Consider the following 17,346-nt stretch of genomic DNA (forward strand, 5'->3'; position numbering starts at 1 on the left):
ATGAATTTACTTATGCTAGCAATACTTCAGAATCCTGCCATGTCACCAACAACAGTACCTGCACTAGGCTCCTCTTGAAATAACCTAATATTAAGCTGACAGCTGAAATCTGTTACAGTATCTGGGAAAGCAGGAAATGCCAGACGGCAAGCATTCAGTTAATCTACATGCACACTAATCTCTGCATGTAGCTGAGGAAACAAGATCATGACAGCCAGGAATGCCTACTGGCTAGAAACTAGAAGTACACAAATCTACAAATAACAGGTCAGATTATAAAAGGGATTGTCGCTGTTGGACACTAAATGATTCACACAGACACAGCTTAACGTGTGATAGAAAAAGAGATTCACACTAATGGCCTTCCCACTTGTTTTACTACTTAGGTCCCAGATAGGGCAAAACAGAGCCTGTTTTACTGCTTTCCTGCCTCACGTTAGGCAAAAGCAAATCTTGCTTCCTTCCCAGCCTGCTTGTTGCACACACACACCAGCAAACCCCGGGGGCAGCTGTAACAAGGCCCAGTGCAAAGCAGCTGCTTTGGAGGCTCCAAATCCCACCTGCAGCAGCTCCGTCAGACAAGAGCAAGCTTCTGTCAGCATCCCAGAACCAGCCTGCTAGTTCCCCCCTCCCTCGTCTCCTCTCCACTCTCCCCAGCCCCTGCTACCAAGACCTTGCCAGGCCATGCCATTTGCTGGGCTAGATAAAGGAGCGAGTTTCCTGCTGCTTTGGTGCAAATGCCAAGGCTGTGAGAAGTGAGAGGATAATGTTCACTCCCGCTTTGCTTGATCTAAGGAGGTTGGTGGAGGCCCAGAGCGGGAGGCTGGTCTTTGAAAGAGAAACTGAAAGTGAGCTGCTGGTTTCTTGGATGGTAGCGCATGTGGATGTTAATTTTATAGAATGGCAGAGGTTGGAAAAGGCCTTGAAGGTGGCCAAGTCCATCTGTCCAGCAAAATGGAACAGAGCTGTGTTGCTTGGCCACCAAAAGTACTAAAAGCCCCAGCTTTTATCCCTCCAAGTATAATGAGACAAGCCCACTCGCATAGATCCAATTCATTGAATTAAACAAAGCCTCCCTTTTCACCCCAAGCTGAGAGTTTTAGGAATCCAAGGATGAAAGCCCACCATTTTTTCACTGCCACAATGGGGACACACCGTTGGAAGTCCTGCCAGCTGTGGAAGGGGCTGGGCCTGCGGGAGGATGCACGTGTCCAGATCCTTCTCAGGGCCAATACCGTGTTTGCAACGCCAAACAAATGTGACAGACATTGCTTGAGTGATTTCAGACAGACAAAAAGACAAAATGGAACAAACTTTGCTTTAATGAGAAAGACAGCTTTTGTCTTAATGAAAACAAGAGAACAAAAGATGGAGCTTAACAAACAACACCAAACCTCTTACATTGACTGATAAGAATCTAACAATAATAATCTAATAAGCTAATAATCGAATCTAATAATCTAACAATAACAACATAATAACCTAATAACCTAATAGCCTAATAATCCAATAATCTAATCATCATAATAATCTAATAATCCTAATAAATCTTGAAGAATGCTAATGACTCTTAACTAACAAATTGAGAAATGTCGCTAATAATCAAATCTAATAATCTAACAACAATAATCTAAGAAGCTAATAACCTAATAATCTAATAATCTAATAATCTAATCATCATAATAATCTAATAATCCTAATAAACCTTTAAGAATGCTAATGAATCTTAAGTAACAAATGGAGAAATGTCTATCTAGTCAACTAAACAGAAGAATGAACAATCCTAAAAACGTGAAAACCAATCTGATTCCTATCTAGACCATCTGACAGATAATTCCTGTTAGCCCCGGACAAGTGGCAGGCTTAGTTTGTTCTTTTCTTCTTGGGCAGAGGCCCTGCTTCTTTCCGTGGGCGAAGTCTTCTCCGATGTGCGTTCCTTTCTTTCACAGTTTCAAACACCCTGGAAGACAGGAAACAAACCAGCCATTGTTAATTCAGTACACACCATTAAAGCAAGCTCCAAGATTTCCATTTCTCCCTGAATTTCTGGCTTTTCTGGCGCTGGCACCTTTGTAAATTGATCAGAAGCATAAATCTGATCTTTCTTGTTGCAGTTCCTTCAAATGTCTTCCTCCTCTCGCTTCATCTTATTTTTGATTTGATCAGCACCATCCAAGCAAGCTTTGCTCTACCTATTCCTACTTGTGTACAAATTGTGTCTTGGTGGGGCACGGCATAGTTTCCCTGGGAATGCTGGGGTTTAACTAAGCTCTTTGGGTTGAAAGTGGCTTGTAAGGCTTTGCACGGCGGTGAGAGGCCATCCTGCACGTGTCCTCAGCTTCCCCTGTGGTGCCTTTGAACACGGTCAGCCTGTTTTAGTCCAAAGGCTCAGGCTTTGAGCAGAAGGAGGTAGAACTTGCGCACCGTTTGCACTGGCCGCACGGAAAGGGGCCTCCCGCCGAATGGGGTGTCTGGGGCGCTTGGCAGCAGGGACAGTCCGCGTTGCGGGCCCTCTTGCGGCTTCTCTTCCCTGTCTCCCCGTTCTCCTTTCTGGGAGGGCTTTGGCTCCTCTTTGGTTCGCTCACCGTCTGGAAAGCAAAGAATCCTTATCAACTTTTCCTTCCTCTCAGAAAGCTGGAAATCAGAGCATCCAGCGCCCAAATCTATTGGCCTAAGCAAATTCCTCCCAAGCCTAAAGAGCTGGGAAAACAGCTGGATTTGGGGGCAGGCTGCAGCGAAATGTAAACACAGCACTTGGAGGAAAAAACGCCTCCTATCTACTGCCTAAAGGGGTGGGATCAATATGTGGGTATCTATAGTTCTCCATTTCTTAATTGTACCTCTCTGCCTAGCATCTATTTACCCCTAGTTTTCCTCCCTGTCTAGGGAATGACTTTTAAATTCAGCCAAATTCCTAAAGATACACGGTTACCCAGTTTCTACTGCCCAAACTAATCTCTCTCTCTCTCTCTCTCTCTCTCTCTCTCTCTCTGTGTCTGTGAAGCAAATTCTGGCTTGTCAGGAAGGAAAGTTTTAGCAGAGCCACAGCACGGGCAGCTCCTTTTTGGGGAGTACACTGGGATGCTCCAAAAGGTCCCTGAACATCTGCAGAATCTCCATGAGTGCAGCCAGGATTACTGATGTTTTGATGTTTTGATGTTTGATGATCAAGGCCTGGGCAGCATGTGCTGCGCCTTTCCAGTGTCCAGGACAATGTGATCCTGGCAGAGCAGTGCCTCACAGGCTTGCCAGCAGAAGGTTTTGTCCCCTTCTCCCAGTTTCTCCACCCTCCGGGCTTGTCTTGATTTTCTTCCCACTCACCTGAGCAAGACTTTTGGCAAGTTTATGTTCTTTTTTCCAGGTGTAGTAGTACTCCACGCACTGTGCCACAGTCTTGCTCTGAACCTGTTGGGAAGAGAAAAAGAAGGAATCTAAAATAGCCATCCTGTAGGGTGCATTGGAGAACAAGTAGAGCTCTGGAGTCACCTAGGAAGCAAAATCCTGGAGTAAATTGAGTAGGGTGTAAAATGAAATAAATAGGCCGTAAAAGAGGCCTTGTGCAATGTAATATACAGTGTATGATGCTATGTGGGAAGACATGCCATGCACAGATCAACAACAAATCCATGTAGCACAGTTTTTCTTTCCCCCATTGACTCCAGCTCTCCCAGCACCATGTGTTGTGGAAGCATCAGCGCACCTAGGAGACCAAATCTGACAGAATAAGCCTTTATGTTCCGAAATAGCTTGGAGGAAATGGCCTTTGAGGTAGAATCACCCCTCTCTTGCAGGCCTTTGATGTCCCGTTTCATTATTGATTCTTTTTGGTATTTGAGAAGAGAGAGAGACTGGAATCCAGCATTTGGTAGCAGAAATAACCAACATTTCCTCCTGATGATCTGCTATTCTGTGAGCAAGAACAATTGCGACTATTTGTTTTTGGCTAACTAAGCCAGCAGTGCTCACTAAGTTTTGGCCCTCTTTAAAAAGGAAGAGGGACCAGCCAAATGGGCCTTGACAAGTTCCAGTGGGTGGGTGGACAAGTGAGCAAGAATCAGTGCTCAGCTAGAATCCCCAGGGACTCTCAGGAAGTCGCAAGACCTTTCTCTTCTACTGCTGCTGCTCCAAAAGCACCTCTAGGTCCTGCTCCATACTTCACAAGAGCTAGCTCGGAAAAGTCTCCAGATTTTCACCACGACCCTCAGGCTCTGAGGGAGGAGGTGGGTATGAATTTCCAACCCAGTAATCAAAGGATCCCTGCATGGTTTAGGCTGGCAGGGATCCCTGGAAGCTTCTTGCCCAGAATTTAGCTCCAAGCCCCTGGGATTAGCTATGCCATCTGGAAAGGCTGCTCAAGGCTCAGTCCAACTGGGGCTTCCAAATTTCTAGAGGTGGAATGTGCACAAGCTCTCTGAGGGGCTTCTTCTGCTGCATGATTGCCTTTGGGGTTCAATGCTTCTCTTTAGGCCCAGCCTGAAGCTCCCTTGCTCCTTCTCTGATCCAGTTTGCAATGCTTCTTGTCAAGCTTGGAGGAGCGAGTCCCAGGAGGCAGCTATGCTGCAGCTCAGTCAGCAGCCAGACCTGCCCATGGGCTGCCTTCCCCCAACACTGCTGAGCCAGTCAAACGATGACAAAGTCAAATTGGTTCTTTGACGCTGGGCCTCCTAAAGCCCAGCAATGCCCACCCCTGATCAAAGAAAGCGAGAAAGCCTAGCACACACCTGAACTCCAGGGCGCTTTGCACTTGATCCCTGTCCTGCTGCTGTTCCACCTTTCTTGCCTGGGCCGAGGAGTCCTGACTGGCAAGAGACTCTCCTGTTGGGGCCTGCAGGGAAGGAGCAGGGGAAAAGCACAAACAAGCAATAAAAGCAGGGATGTTGGCTCCTGAGAGCTGGCAGAAGCAGCAAGCGGAGACACAGATCACCTGGGGGCAAAAGCTGTTGTGTCTTGGTGTTGATGGGAGTAACGACATAACTCTTGAGTTGCTGTGAAAGTGTCTGAATAGAAGCAGGGAACATTTCCCTGCTCAGTTCTGGTCAACTGGCTTCCCCTCAGGATTTCAAGTATTGGGGAGAAGCCAATAGGAACTGCCTTCCAGTCTTTCAGAGACAGACCTTGTCTCTGCCATGCAGACACTGACATGGACTTTCATTTGGCCTGCCAGGCTGGCATTCTGCTGCAACAGACCAAGGCAAGATTTGAGAGAGGTTAATGAACAAACTGTCACCAGGTACCCGGTGGTGGCTAATGCATATAATTTATTAAATAAAGTACCATCAGAACAGTCATGGTTCAGCGTCATTGATCTGAAGGATGCCTTTTGGTCCTGCCCCTTAGAGAAGGAAAGCAGGAAGTGGTTTGCATTTGAATGGGCAGACGAGGAAGCAGGCAGGAAACAACAGTTGCAATGGACTCAGCAACCCCAGGGATTTACGGAATCTCCCCATTGATTTGGTCAAGTCTTAGAGGAACTAATGAAATGGTCTAGGCTCAGTAAAGAAACAAGTCCTACAGTATGTAGATGATCTCTTGGTTTCAGGGAAATCAAAAGAAGAGGTCCATAATATGACAGTGAGTTTACTAAATTTCTTGGGGGAGAAAGGTTTGAGAGTGTCAAAAAAGGAACTACTATTTGTAGAACCTGAAGTGAAATATTTAGGGCATTTAACTGGAAAAGGATACAAAAAGTTGGATCCGAACCAAGTCCAAGGGATATTATCATTATCGGCATCAAAGACCAAAATGGATATGTGGAAATTATTTGGGTTAATTGGATCTTGCAAATTGTGGATAGAAGATCATACTAAGTTAGTTAATTCTTATATGATAAATTGTTAGGGGATGATCACTTGGAATGAGGACGTCACTTGGGATGAAAAGAAATTAATGAAATTGAAAGCAAAATTGGCTAGCGCCCCAGTATGAAGCTTGCCCGATCTAAGTCGATGATTTGAACCATTTGTTAATACTGAAGAGGGAATAGCCTATGGTGTCCTGGTACAGGAGTGGTGTGGGCTTATGAAGCCTGTGGCTTATGTGTCAAAATCATTGGATCCTGTGGTTAGAGGGTGGCCAAATTGTCTCCAAGCCATAGCCACGACAGCAGCCCTCATAAAAGAGAGTTATAAACTAATGTTTGGGAGCAAAATCCAAGTGTATACCCCACATGATTTGAAAGCCATTCTAAGCAAAAGGGCTAGTCACTGGATATCAGATAATAGACTCTTAAATTATGGATTAATTTGGAATAATAGTGAAAACCTGGAATTAGCAATTACAAAAATTCAGAATCTATCACAGTTCCTGTGTGGAAGACCAACAGAAGAGGAGTTAGAGCACTGGTGCCTTGAGATCATTGATTTACAGACCAAGGTCAGGGAAGACCTTCTGGAGCCTCCGTTAACCAAAGGGGAAATTCTTTTTGTGGATGGTTCATCCAAAGTAGTAAATGGAAAAAGAATGTCGGGATACGCCATCATTGACAGATGTAACATGACTGTTAGAGATAAAGGAAAGCTCCCTGATAGTTGGTCTGCACAGTGCTGCGAGAGCTCCGCACTGTTAAAAGGATTGAAATGGCTTAATCAGAAGAGTGGACCTATCTCTACAGACTCTAAATATGCTGAGGGAGTGGTACACACCTCTGGGAACAATTGGACTGAAAGAGGCTTTGTAAGTTCCAAAGGGGAAACGTTAATTCATGAGGGTTTAATTAAAGCTGTCCTGGAAGCTTTGATGGGGCCGGAGGAGATAGCAGTAGTCCACGTGAAAGGACATCAGAAAGGAGATTCAGTGAGAATAAAAGGAAATAACTTAGCTGACCAAGTAGCAAAGGCAGTCGCTTTAGAGAACACCAGCAAAATACTACAGCTGGTAGAAGTGGGGGGTAAGGATGATAGAAACAAAGAAGATGAGGGAGTTCTGATATTCAGTGAAAAAGAGCAAGAAGAATTATAAAAGCGTGGTGCTATTAAAAATGAAAAAGGGGAATGGAGGATGCTGGATGGGAGGCAAGTACTAAAGAAAACACTGGCTCAGAAGGTGTTAGAGAGCCTCCATGCTTCAACCCATTGGGGGACCCAAGCGTTATATGATCCCTTGGTACGGACTTATGCCTGTATTGGAGTATTTGAAGTCATTAGAGCTGTAACTCGAGAATGCACAATCTGCTAACGGGTAAACAAAAAGGTCATGGGGAAATTTCCTCAAGGGGGAAGAGAATTGGCTAGAAGACCCTTCCAAAATATACATCTACATTATACTGAACTTCCCCAGGTACAAAGATTCAAATATCGGTTATAATTGATCATTTAACTCATTGGGTTGAAGCATACCCAACTACCAAGGCAACAGCGGAAGTCTTTAGTAAATTCCTTTTGGAACAAATTATATCAAGGTATAGACTAATAAATACTACAGATTCAGATAGAGGTCCACATTTTATGTCAAAAATCCTCCATCAAATAGCAACTGCCCTGAATATGGCTTGGCGACTCCATACCCCCTGGAGGCCACAAAGTTCCGAATGGGAACTTTGAGGGAATAAGTCAAACACTAAAAACAGCATTCTCCCACACATCTAGCAATCAGGCCCTAAAAGAAACAAGCAAATTGATACAAAAGGGAAAAACACAAGCTCCTGCAGGAAAGAAGTAAAGTAGTAGCCGGCAAGGAGTGCAAAAAGAAGGGAGGCAGGACCAGATCAGGATACACTTTTTGCCACAAAAAGAGCCACAGGTGAGAAAGTGAGGCATGCGTGGGAAAGTGACTTGTACCAGACTCCTGCTGATATTTCTCCTCTTACAAGTAATGGTCCAGAGAGAAGAAGCGGCTCCTTGTGATAGGTGCTACTACCCCATATATGCAGGAGACTCATGGACTGCCATCCTCAGAGTACATACTAACGCAAACCTCAATTGTATCAACTTTTTAGAACTGACTATTGTAATGGGGATGGGAAAATTTACTGGCTGTCTGAAAAGATAGGGAACATTAAATGAAAATTGTTGGGGGAATGCTCTATGAAGGAGAACTGGATTTGTTCAGAGAAAAAGCCTATAGAAAGTGGTGCTGTCAAAGGGGTTTATAAGCCAGACTGGATCAAAGATAGAGAGGGGAAAGGGATAATAAAGCAGGGACCTGGGATACAGGTACTATAGGGGGGAAAACCTATTCTTGGATGTGGCAGAGAGAATAGGTTGTGAGTTTAACATTACTAACTTGGATTTGTGGTGACACCCAAATGGCTGAAATCTGGCCATGGACAGGAATGCCTTTGAGTCCACAGAATTTCTTATGGGTATTAGGAAAAGGAGAATCCACACCAGATAAAAGACCAGAAGAGGAAGTCTGGAGTTTGCGATCTGATGCCATTGGTGAGGAGTGTATATGGAGAAGAGGCCCTAAATTCACTTTTTCTGTAGGTGAGCTGCCTTGGAAACAGTATCTAGGAATGAATGATACCCATAAACGGTGGAAGAAAATACTGATAATTGTTGGAGGTGCCCTAATCAGTGTCTCATGCCTCTGTTGATGTTTTTCTGTAGTTTGGTTAATAAAGGGCTTGACTTTGTTTTTCCACCCAAAAACTCTGAGCCCGTTTATAACAAGGGCACCACAGGAGCTGTGACATGCTGCACAGGGACATCAAACCCAACAAACCCTCCTCAACCTGGCCACCAGACAGGCCCAAACTGATTGACTTGGGCTGTGGCACCTACCTGCAAGTCTAGACACAATTTGCAGGTGAGCCTACCCCGGGTTATGCTCCTGGTCCTGGCATCTCATGGCCCAACCTGGGTGTGGCACTGGAGATTCCCCCCTTTGCTGCCAGTAATGGGCACACCTATGAGCCGCAGAGATCTGCCTGTAATTGACAGAAGGAAAGAAGGAAAGTTCAGGAGCATCATTCCCTATTTTCTCACTGCTAAAACAGTGCTCATCTCCCTCACAAAGACAAAATGCAGTTTTTCTGTGCACTGATAGCAGCTTATTGCACCTGCTGAGCTGAGACGCTTTTTCCCCTGCTGCTGTGCTACGGGCAGAGGTAGCAGCATTATCTAACACAGAGATACAGAGAGGGACTTAAAGCAATGGACTTTGTGCCACTTCATCTCAAAAGTCAAAACTCTCAGCAGACACAGATGGAAGAGACTCACCCACTCCCTCTTTGCTGTCTGGATGCACACCTGGCTGGCACAGGTTTTCCTGATGGAGAATAACAGCAAGGGACAGCTCCCTCACACCCATGCAGCCCAGAGATCTGCAGGACATCATCAGCCCTTGGCTTTGTAAGTGACCAGTTCTGCTGGGATGGAAGCCAACCACCAAATTCTCACTGACTTCAGTGACAGCAGCAGCAGTGCCTGCATCTGATCCCCAGGTCTGGTGGCTGGCTGGACAAAGGATGTACACAGCACACTGCCCCGGAAGGACATGATTTTGGAAACAACCACCTGCCACTGTCCGCTGTTGTTTGCAGTAGGGTCACACCAGCCTGAGGAACTGGGCCACCCTCAAAGTTACCTGGGACAGCAGATGACAGACCTTAGTCTCTGGGACAAAAACACAGGGCAGAGAACTCAGTCTCCAGAGGAAGTTTCCAGATTCAAAAGGCTGCAGTGAGTAGCCATCTCAAAGGGCAGACAAATGAGGCTCTCCTGTACTGTGGTGGTCAACAGCTGGCCTGAAGACCTCACAATTATAATGAATCCCCGTTCTGTAACTGGAAGGTGCGTGCTTATGTAAGTGCCTCGATCATGTCACTTGACCAGTGGGAGCTGTTGGAGAGCAGGCCTAGAGCACTGGGGATGAGAGCAGCTCTTGCCTGGCTGACCGGGTGGCAACCGGTTCAGCCAGTGGGGATTGCCCATGCAGTCCTTCTGATCTATATAAAGAGAGCTGAACTCAGGGAAAGGTGGCTGCTGTGCATGAACCCAGCGTGTCTTGTCACCTGTGTGTCTCCCAGACTAACTCCCAGGTTAGTGGAATGATTGACACATGGGCAGATGTCAGCATCATCTCTGCCCAAACTTGGCCTTCATCATGGCCCACCACAGCTGCGGGATCCACTGTTGCTGGCCTTGGTGGGACCACGCAGAGCTATTGGAGCAGTAAGCCTGTGTTGCTGAAAAGTCCAGAGGGTCAGACAGCCACCATCTGACCTTACTTCACTGCAGCACCACCTAACCTGTTGGGGAGGGATGTTTTATCTGCCCGGGGAGTCCGGGTGGGGACGGATTTTTGATGGGGCCACTGTTTGAAAGGGGGTGAAATATCCCACACTAGTCCTAAAATGGTTTCCACTCAGCCTCTGTGGGTACAAAAGTGGCCCCTAGAGAAGGAAAAACTACATGCCCTTAAGACTTTGATACAGGAGCATCTGGTTCAAGGGCACCTAGAACCCTCCACAAGCCCTTGGAACACCCCGGTGTTCGTCATCAAGAAGAAGTCAGGGAAATGGAGCTTGCTCCAGGACCTGAAAAAAATCAATTCAGTCACAGAAACATGGGAGCTTTACAACCTGCTATGCCATCTCCCACAATGCTTCCTGTCCACTGGGACATTCTGATTGTGGATCTAAAAGATTGTTTGTTTCCTATTCTACTACAGCCAAATGATACCTCAAAATCTGCCTGCACAGCGTCTTCTTTTAAGAACACTGCCCCTTTGGAGCACAATCAATGGAAAGTTCTTCCTCAAGGCATGAAAAATAGCCCTACCGTTTGCCAATGGCATGTTGCTCGGGCATTCTCATCAGTAAGGCAACAATTGCCTTACTGTTATCATTATATCATGATATGGATGACATTTTAATAGCCACCCCAGCTAAGAAGATCTTTCACTAATTTGGCCAAGCCTGATATAAGCATTAAAATCATTTGGGCTGCAAGAGGCACCAGAAAAGCTACAGCAGCAACCACCTTGGAAGTACCTTGGGCTCAAAATTATGCATCAGACTGTACAGCCCCAAACAATTCAATTCTCAACAAAAATTAAGAATTTCAGTGATGCTCAAAACCTCTTAGGTATCATCAAGTGGCTCAGAACCTATCTAGGGACCACTACGCCACAATTAGCACCCTTATTTTGCCTCGTAAAGGGTGATCCTGATCTAACTTCCCTCAGGAAGCAAAAAGCCATTCTTGAAAGAGGAGAGCAGACCCTCACAAGCAGACAGGTCCACCAGCTTTGACCAGAAGTGTGTATCACTGTGTTTATATTCACTGCTGAATTCCACCCCGCTGCAATTACTGGACAATGGGGTACTCAGTTGTCTGACCCCTTTACATGCTTTGAATGGATATTCTTACCCCATCAAGTGAAAAAGACAGCCCCTAGCATCTTTGAATCAATTGCCCAGCTAATCATGAGATGTCATCAAAGGTGCTTACAAGTGACTGCAAAAGATCCTTCAAAAATCATTTTAACTCTAACACAAGAAGAATTTGAATGGTGTTAGGCCAAGAGCACTGCTTTGCCAAGTGCCTTACAAAATTTCTCAGGGCAAATCTCTTACCATCTACCGAGTCATACGTCACTGCAATTAAGACCACTGCAGTATCCCTGAAACTTCTGAAGAGTAGAACTCCCTTAAAAGGTATTACTCTGTTCACTGTGTTTGCTGATGATTTGGGAAAAACAAGGAAAAGTTCCTTGTGGAAGGAAGAAAGTGAGTGGCCAACATTAGGTCATGAAAAGGGGTCACCTCAGTTAGCTGAGCTACATGCCGTAACCGTGGCTTTTCAGCGTTTTCCCCATGCTCCTTTAAACACAGTCACTGACTCTGCCTATGTTGCAGCCATTACAGAGAGATTAGATCCAGCTCTGTTAAAGGAAATTGACAATGCATAATGATTTGGCCTAGTCAAAACCCTGTGGCGTAGCATTCAAGCAAGAAATCGTCCTTCCTGCATCCGTCACATCAGAAGCCACACCAATCTTCCAGGTTTTATTACAGAGGGCAACGCACCAGCAGATCACTTAGCTAGCCCCGTCGGCACAGCACCACAACCAGACACACTTGCCCAAGCAAAAGCCTCACACTCGTTGCCTTCTTCCATCATGGTGTTGCAGCTCTACGGAGGCAATTTATGCTGCAGAACACAGAAGCTCGTAACATAGTTAATACCTGCCCTGACTGCCAGAGCCACACTGCTCCACCACAAAGGGGAGTTAATCCCCGTGGCTTCAAAGCTTTCCAAATCTGGCAGACTGATATCATACATATTGCTGAATTCGGACTGCAATACGAGCGTGTGTCAATTGATACCATTTCATCGGCAATCTGGGCGTCAGTACACTCAGGAGAAAAAGGTCGGGATGCCATCACACATTGGCGATTAGCCTTTGCTGCTTTGGGCATCCCCCGTGACATCCAAAGAGAAAACCAACCTGCTTATACCTCCCAAAAAACTAGGCGATTTCTACAGCTATGGGGTGTGTCACACCAAACGGGTATTCCCCATTTATTAACTGGACAGGCTATCGTAGAACAAGCACAGGGCACATTAAAACACATCTTAGATAAACAAAACGGGGGAACGTGTGGCAAAACACCACAGAGTAGAGTAGAAAAAGCTGTTTACACCCTAAATCGCTTAACAGTTGCGGAACGATCCCAGAACCCAGTAATGTTGAGTCATTTCCGGTCCCTGCATTTATCTGGTGATGCCCTGTCCCCCACACCTAAAGGAATGATAAAAGACATTAATACGAATAAGTGGGAAGGTCCATGGGACCCCATTGCATTCCCTGTGTTTCACCGGACACCAGAACACGGTGGTGAGTAGCCAGGGGTGTCTGCCCTGCACCTACATGCTGCCCAGGAGACAACATCTCCCTGACCAAGCTCCAGCAGAGGTTGTGGAGCCGTGACGACTCGTGCAGTTGATATATGGTGATCTGGGACCTTTAGAGATGACAAGTTTATTTGAGGACTTTTATCTGTTTACGACCACAAAGACTTTCTAAGGTGAGGACTTGAGTGTTTAGTCGATGAGTCAAAAAGTGACTTAGACAAGTGGTTTTTTTCCTTTCTTGAGGTTTCCCAGGATTCTAAGGTTAAACTGTTTCTTGTTCTTGGAGTTAAGCTGTAAAGTTGTAACTTTGAAGTTACCAAGCCTGCAGCATGCTACTCTGAGACTTTGGATCACTGGAGATGCCATTTGACAGCTCCTGGATATGACTGTCACATCACCAGGGATACAACAAGAGGTATCACTGGCTGAAAGGGACTAGGCCTGTAGAGTTAGGTGGAAGGTCCAAGTGCCCTGTTTGTCACGCTGTCACCAAACGGCCCAGGAGACAGGATGACAGATACTGCTTTTATATTTAAAAACAAAAAGGGGGGAATGTTTGGGAGGTTTTGGCTGCCCTGCTCTTCATTGCTTTCTGGCTGGAAATGCAATTGCACTTTCTGCCTCATCCACAAGTCCACGGCTGGGCAAAACCTGGCCAATGGCCATATTCCAAAGGCAGGGTAGGTTGGAGTTGATAAAGGAAGGAGACTGTTCCCAATTCCAAACCATACCAGAACGCCCACAGGAGGGTCACTTAAGAATTCAGAAGTGAATGTAGAGCCATATTCCATGGGAGACAAGGAAAGGAATCTTGCAAGTGGCTTGGGGGTTTCTAGGATTTTTATTGCGAGTCTGCTGCTGGCTGGCATTGGAGAAAGTAATCCTGAAGTGCTCCTGGTCATGTCCTCAGCTTCCTCAATTGCTTTGCTGCAAGTTTCCTATGTTTTCATTTGAAAAGCACTCGGAGCGGAGATTTATGTGGCAGGGGCCATGTGATCTGTAGAAAGAAGAGGGGAAGTAATACCAGTGATACAAACACCCATAGGAAAGCAGCCACAGAGCCAAGTAATTTCTCTGAAGAATTTGGTCTCCAATGACTGGTGACAAGTCATGAGTTTAAGGGGAATCTAGGAAGCCCACAGCTCTGATCAATTTAGTCTGACTAGCACACACACGTTCACTGGGCCATTTGCTAAGTCACAACCTTGTGCTGCTCAGGAAACAATCCCCACTTTTGTCTTTACTGCACAGGGAAGCTCAGGCAAAGCCCACCCACTCCCAGCTGCCCTCAAAGGCAAAAGGAACGCCCCAAAGTGCTCCCTGGCTGCCTCCAAGCACCACAATGGCTTCAGTAGGGGGTCCAGAATGTCTGTCTGACACTAAAGTGAGGAGGAACATGTGCTATTGCAGCTCATGCTGAAGCACATACACTAGAATACGCTGCTCAATCTGACAAAGAATGCACAGGACGTACTCAGCAGCTTCAGGCACCTCCTGAGCAGCCTGACAGCCAGCCCTCTCCCACAGCTCCAGCCTGGCTCTGCCGGGTGGATTCCTGGGAGACCTCCCTGCTTCTGAGAGACAGCTCTGGCCTTCCCTTTCTTTTCAGGCCAGCAACAGCATTCGTGCCTTCCACACATCTGCAGCCTGGCAGCCTCTCTCACCTGAGAGGCCCTGTCCCTCCAGCACTGTTGACTAAGGGCCAGCTAAGAGACAATCCCAGACAGACAGACAGACAGACAGACAGACAGACAGTGTCCAGAGAAGCAGCGCCCAGAAGGAGCCCAGAGGAGTCCAAAACAACACACAAACTCTCTTTTCATACCCTTTTCCTCTTGACTGGCCCTGCTTCATATGTCTTCTTGTTCAGCTTGCAAGGTGCCAGCTTCTTGCTTCATCTCTCCTGCTCCCTCTCTACTTCTGCCAGGAAGTTTTCTCCTTGCAGCAGCAGCTGCTCCTGCACCTCCACATGCTGACATTCCATCTCTCTTGCCTGGTGGGGGGAGGAAGACACTTGCAGATGAAGTCCCAGACAAGCTCCCCAAAGAAAGAGTGGAAGCTTCATGCCCCACACAACACCCCCCCAGCTGAAAAGGGCACATTAATAGTGACTTTGTGCGCTCCAGCACCTGTGTCCTTACCAGAAATTTAGAAGGAGGATCAGCAGATGGGAGAAAAGGAGATGCCACCTTCCTTTCCTGTTCTGATGGCTGCCTGTTTCCTGGCCCCTGGCTCCTCAGGATTTCTGCCTGGTCTCAGAGGCTCTGTTCTCCAAGCGCTCAAGTGGTCCTCGTCATCCCCTCTGCTTCCTGCATTACTTTGCTGCCGGGATGACAGCGATGGGGTTGTCAGAAGAGGCTGGAGAGAGGCTCGGCTAATTTGAGAAATGGATGCTGCCCAAAGGGAAAAAGAGACAAAAGAAACCAAATGAAAAAAGACAAAGGAAAGAGGAACCATTGTTTTCCCAACTGAGCTTCTAACAGGGTTGTGAGAAGTTAAGTGGAGATTTGTGTCAATCTAATGGTGACACTCACCCATGTCTGTGTGTCTGCGAGCAACACAGACAGAGACCATGGGATTATTACTAGAAAAGGTTTGAAAATTAGCTAAAACAAAGCATGGAAGTAAAGTGGAACAAAATCATTATATAACAATGAGCTTTTAGAGAACAGCTTGTTCTAACAACAAAATATTAAACTTTAAACTACCTTGTACCCTTTGTATAAACTAGTTGTAAGAAAAACTTGTAATCACTTAAAAAAGGGAAGTAAGACCAACAGGAGCTAAAAAGCTCTAGAAAAGCATTTTGAAACATGCTTTGGAACATTTTGAGTTTTGTAATAACTAAAGAAAGAGCCTATGAAGCTATTTTTAGACAAGTTAGTTTTAAGTTGGAAAATGATTGAAAGAAAGCTTGCAAAATAGATGCTGACTAACAAAATACATGCTTAGTTAAACAAACAGCTAATAGAAAACAATATTTTAAGAGAAAGATGAGAGACTATGGAGACAGCAGCAGACCATCTCGGAACACCTCCCCAACAGATGTTCAAGAACCACAACCACTGATTAGGAGGGAAAAACAAGTAGAAAAGAGCTGAGGATTTGAGGAAGTAAAGTGCCTAGAAAGGCATAAGAGACTAGCTTTGGAGACCTGAATTCGTGCGTTGCTTAGGGTAGAGGCCCTCAACGCACCCAGCGCACTGTAAAAACTTGCTCAGCTTTTATCAAACCAATTAATAAATTGGCTATATTGCCTGATGTACTGGCAGGTCTAGCATTTTCATTTATAACAGGGTCAAGCTGGTTTCCTCTAGTGTCCAGAAACACACAGATACAAGTGGCTGAGCACAGATGGACTCAACTCTGGCTTGCAGGGAGAGCAGTGTCTACCTTGGCATGCCCTGCCCCTCCTGTGCTGGCTGGCATCTTCCTCCATAGCAGGGACAGCCGAGGAAGTGGCCCGCTCAGCAGCTCCCCATCTGCCACAAAACCTGGCAGCAAAGCCACAGCGGTTCTCATCTACTTGACCGGGCCAGGCAGCACATGGGGCTGGCACAAATGCTGCTCAGCTGTCCCTGTTTGGCTGGCTGGCAGAAACCCCTAAGAGTGGGCCAGGAGGGACAAGCTGGGTCCCCTGTGAGGCTCACCCTCAGCCCCCACAGCCCCTGCCTTCCCACAGATCAGCCTAGAAGCGCTTGGCAGGGACTGCTGTAATTGTGATCTCCAAACCCCACTGCGGACCTCTGTCCCCAGCACTGCGATCCTTCAGTTCCTTGGCTAGCAGGTAAACCTGAAAACAGCACCCGAGAGCAAAAGAGGGCCTCAGAAATGACGAAAAGTTGAGAGTTCTCCTCTGAGCAACGGCTGTGACAATTGGGCTTGTTTAGCCTGGAGAAGGGCAGTCTGCAAGGAGGCCTTTCAATGTTTGAAGGGGCTTCTAAACAAGATGAGGACACATCTATTAGCAGGGCCAATTGCAAGAGACAAGGGGGAGACAAGGGTTTTAAACTAAGAGAGTCGATTCAGATTGGCTTTAAAGAAGAAACTCTTTAGCAGGAGAGTGCTGAAACACTGGCACAGTTGCCCAGAGAGCTGGCAGGTGCCCCAACCCTGGCAACATTCAAGGTCAGCTTCAGCTTGGCTGGGACTCTAAGCAACCTGATCTACTTGAAGATATCCTTGCCAGTGGCAGGGGCCTTGGACTAGATGACCTTCAGCAGTCCCTTCTAACCTGAAGCAGTCTTGGATCCTACTTGGTTTTCATGTGCAAAGCAACCAGACTGGAGATTAAGATGGGGGGGGGCCCATCTGATGGCCTGGAGTTCGGCCCAGGAGCAAACCCTGACAGGGAACACTCTTTGGCCTGCAGCCACTCTGCATTGTACCTCCAGAAGTTCCTTGGCAGAGCCTCTCTTGTCCACATCCATCTGCAGGCAGCATTCCAGAAATTCACACAAGCCAGGATGTAGGCTTAGCTTGTCCAGATCTGGTACTCCTTGTGTGCTTATCAGATACTTAGCCTGAGGAAGAAGGAAACAGACTC

This window comes from Poecile atricapillus, chromosome Z (assembly GCF_030490865.1).
Source record: "Poecile atricapillus isolate bPoeAtr1 chromosome Z, bPoeAtr1.hap1, whole genome shotgun sequence".
In the NCBI taxonomy this organism is placed as follows: Eukaryota; Metazoa; Chordata; class Aves; order Passeriformes; family Paridae; genus Poecile; species Poecile atricapillus.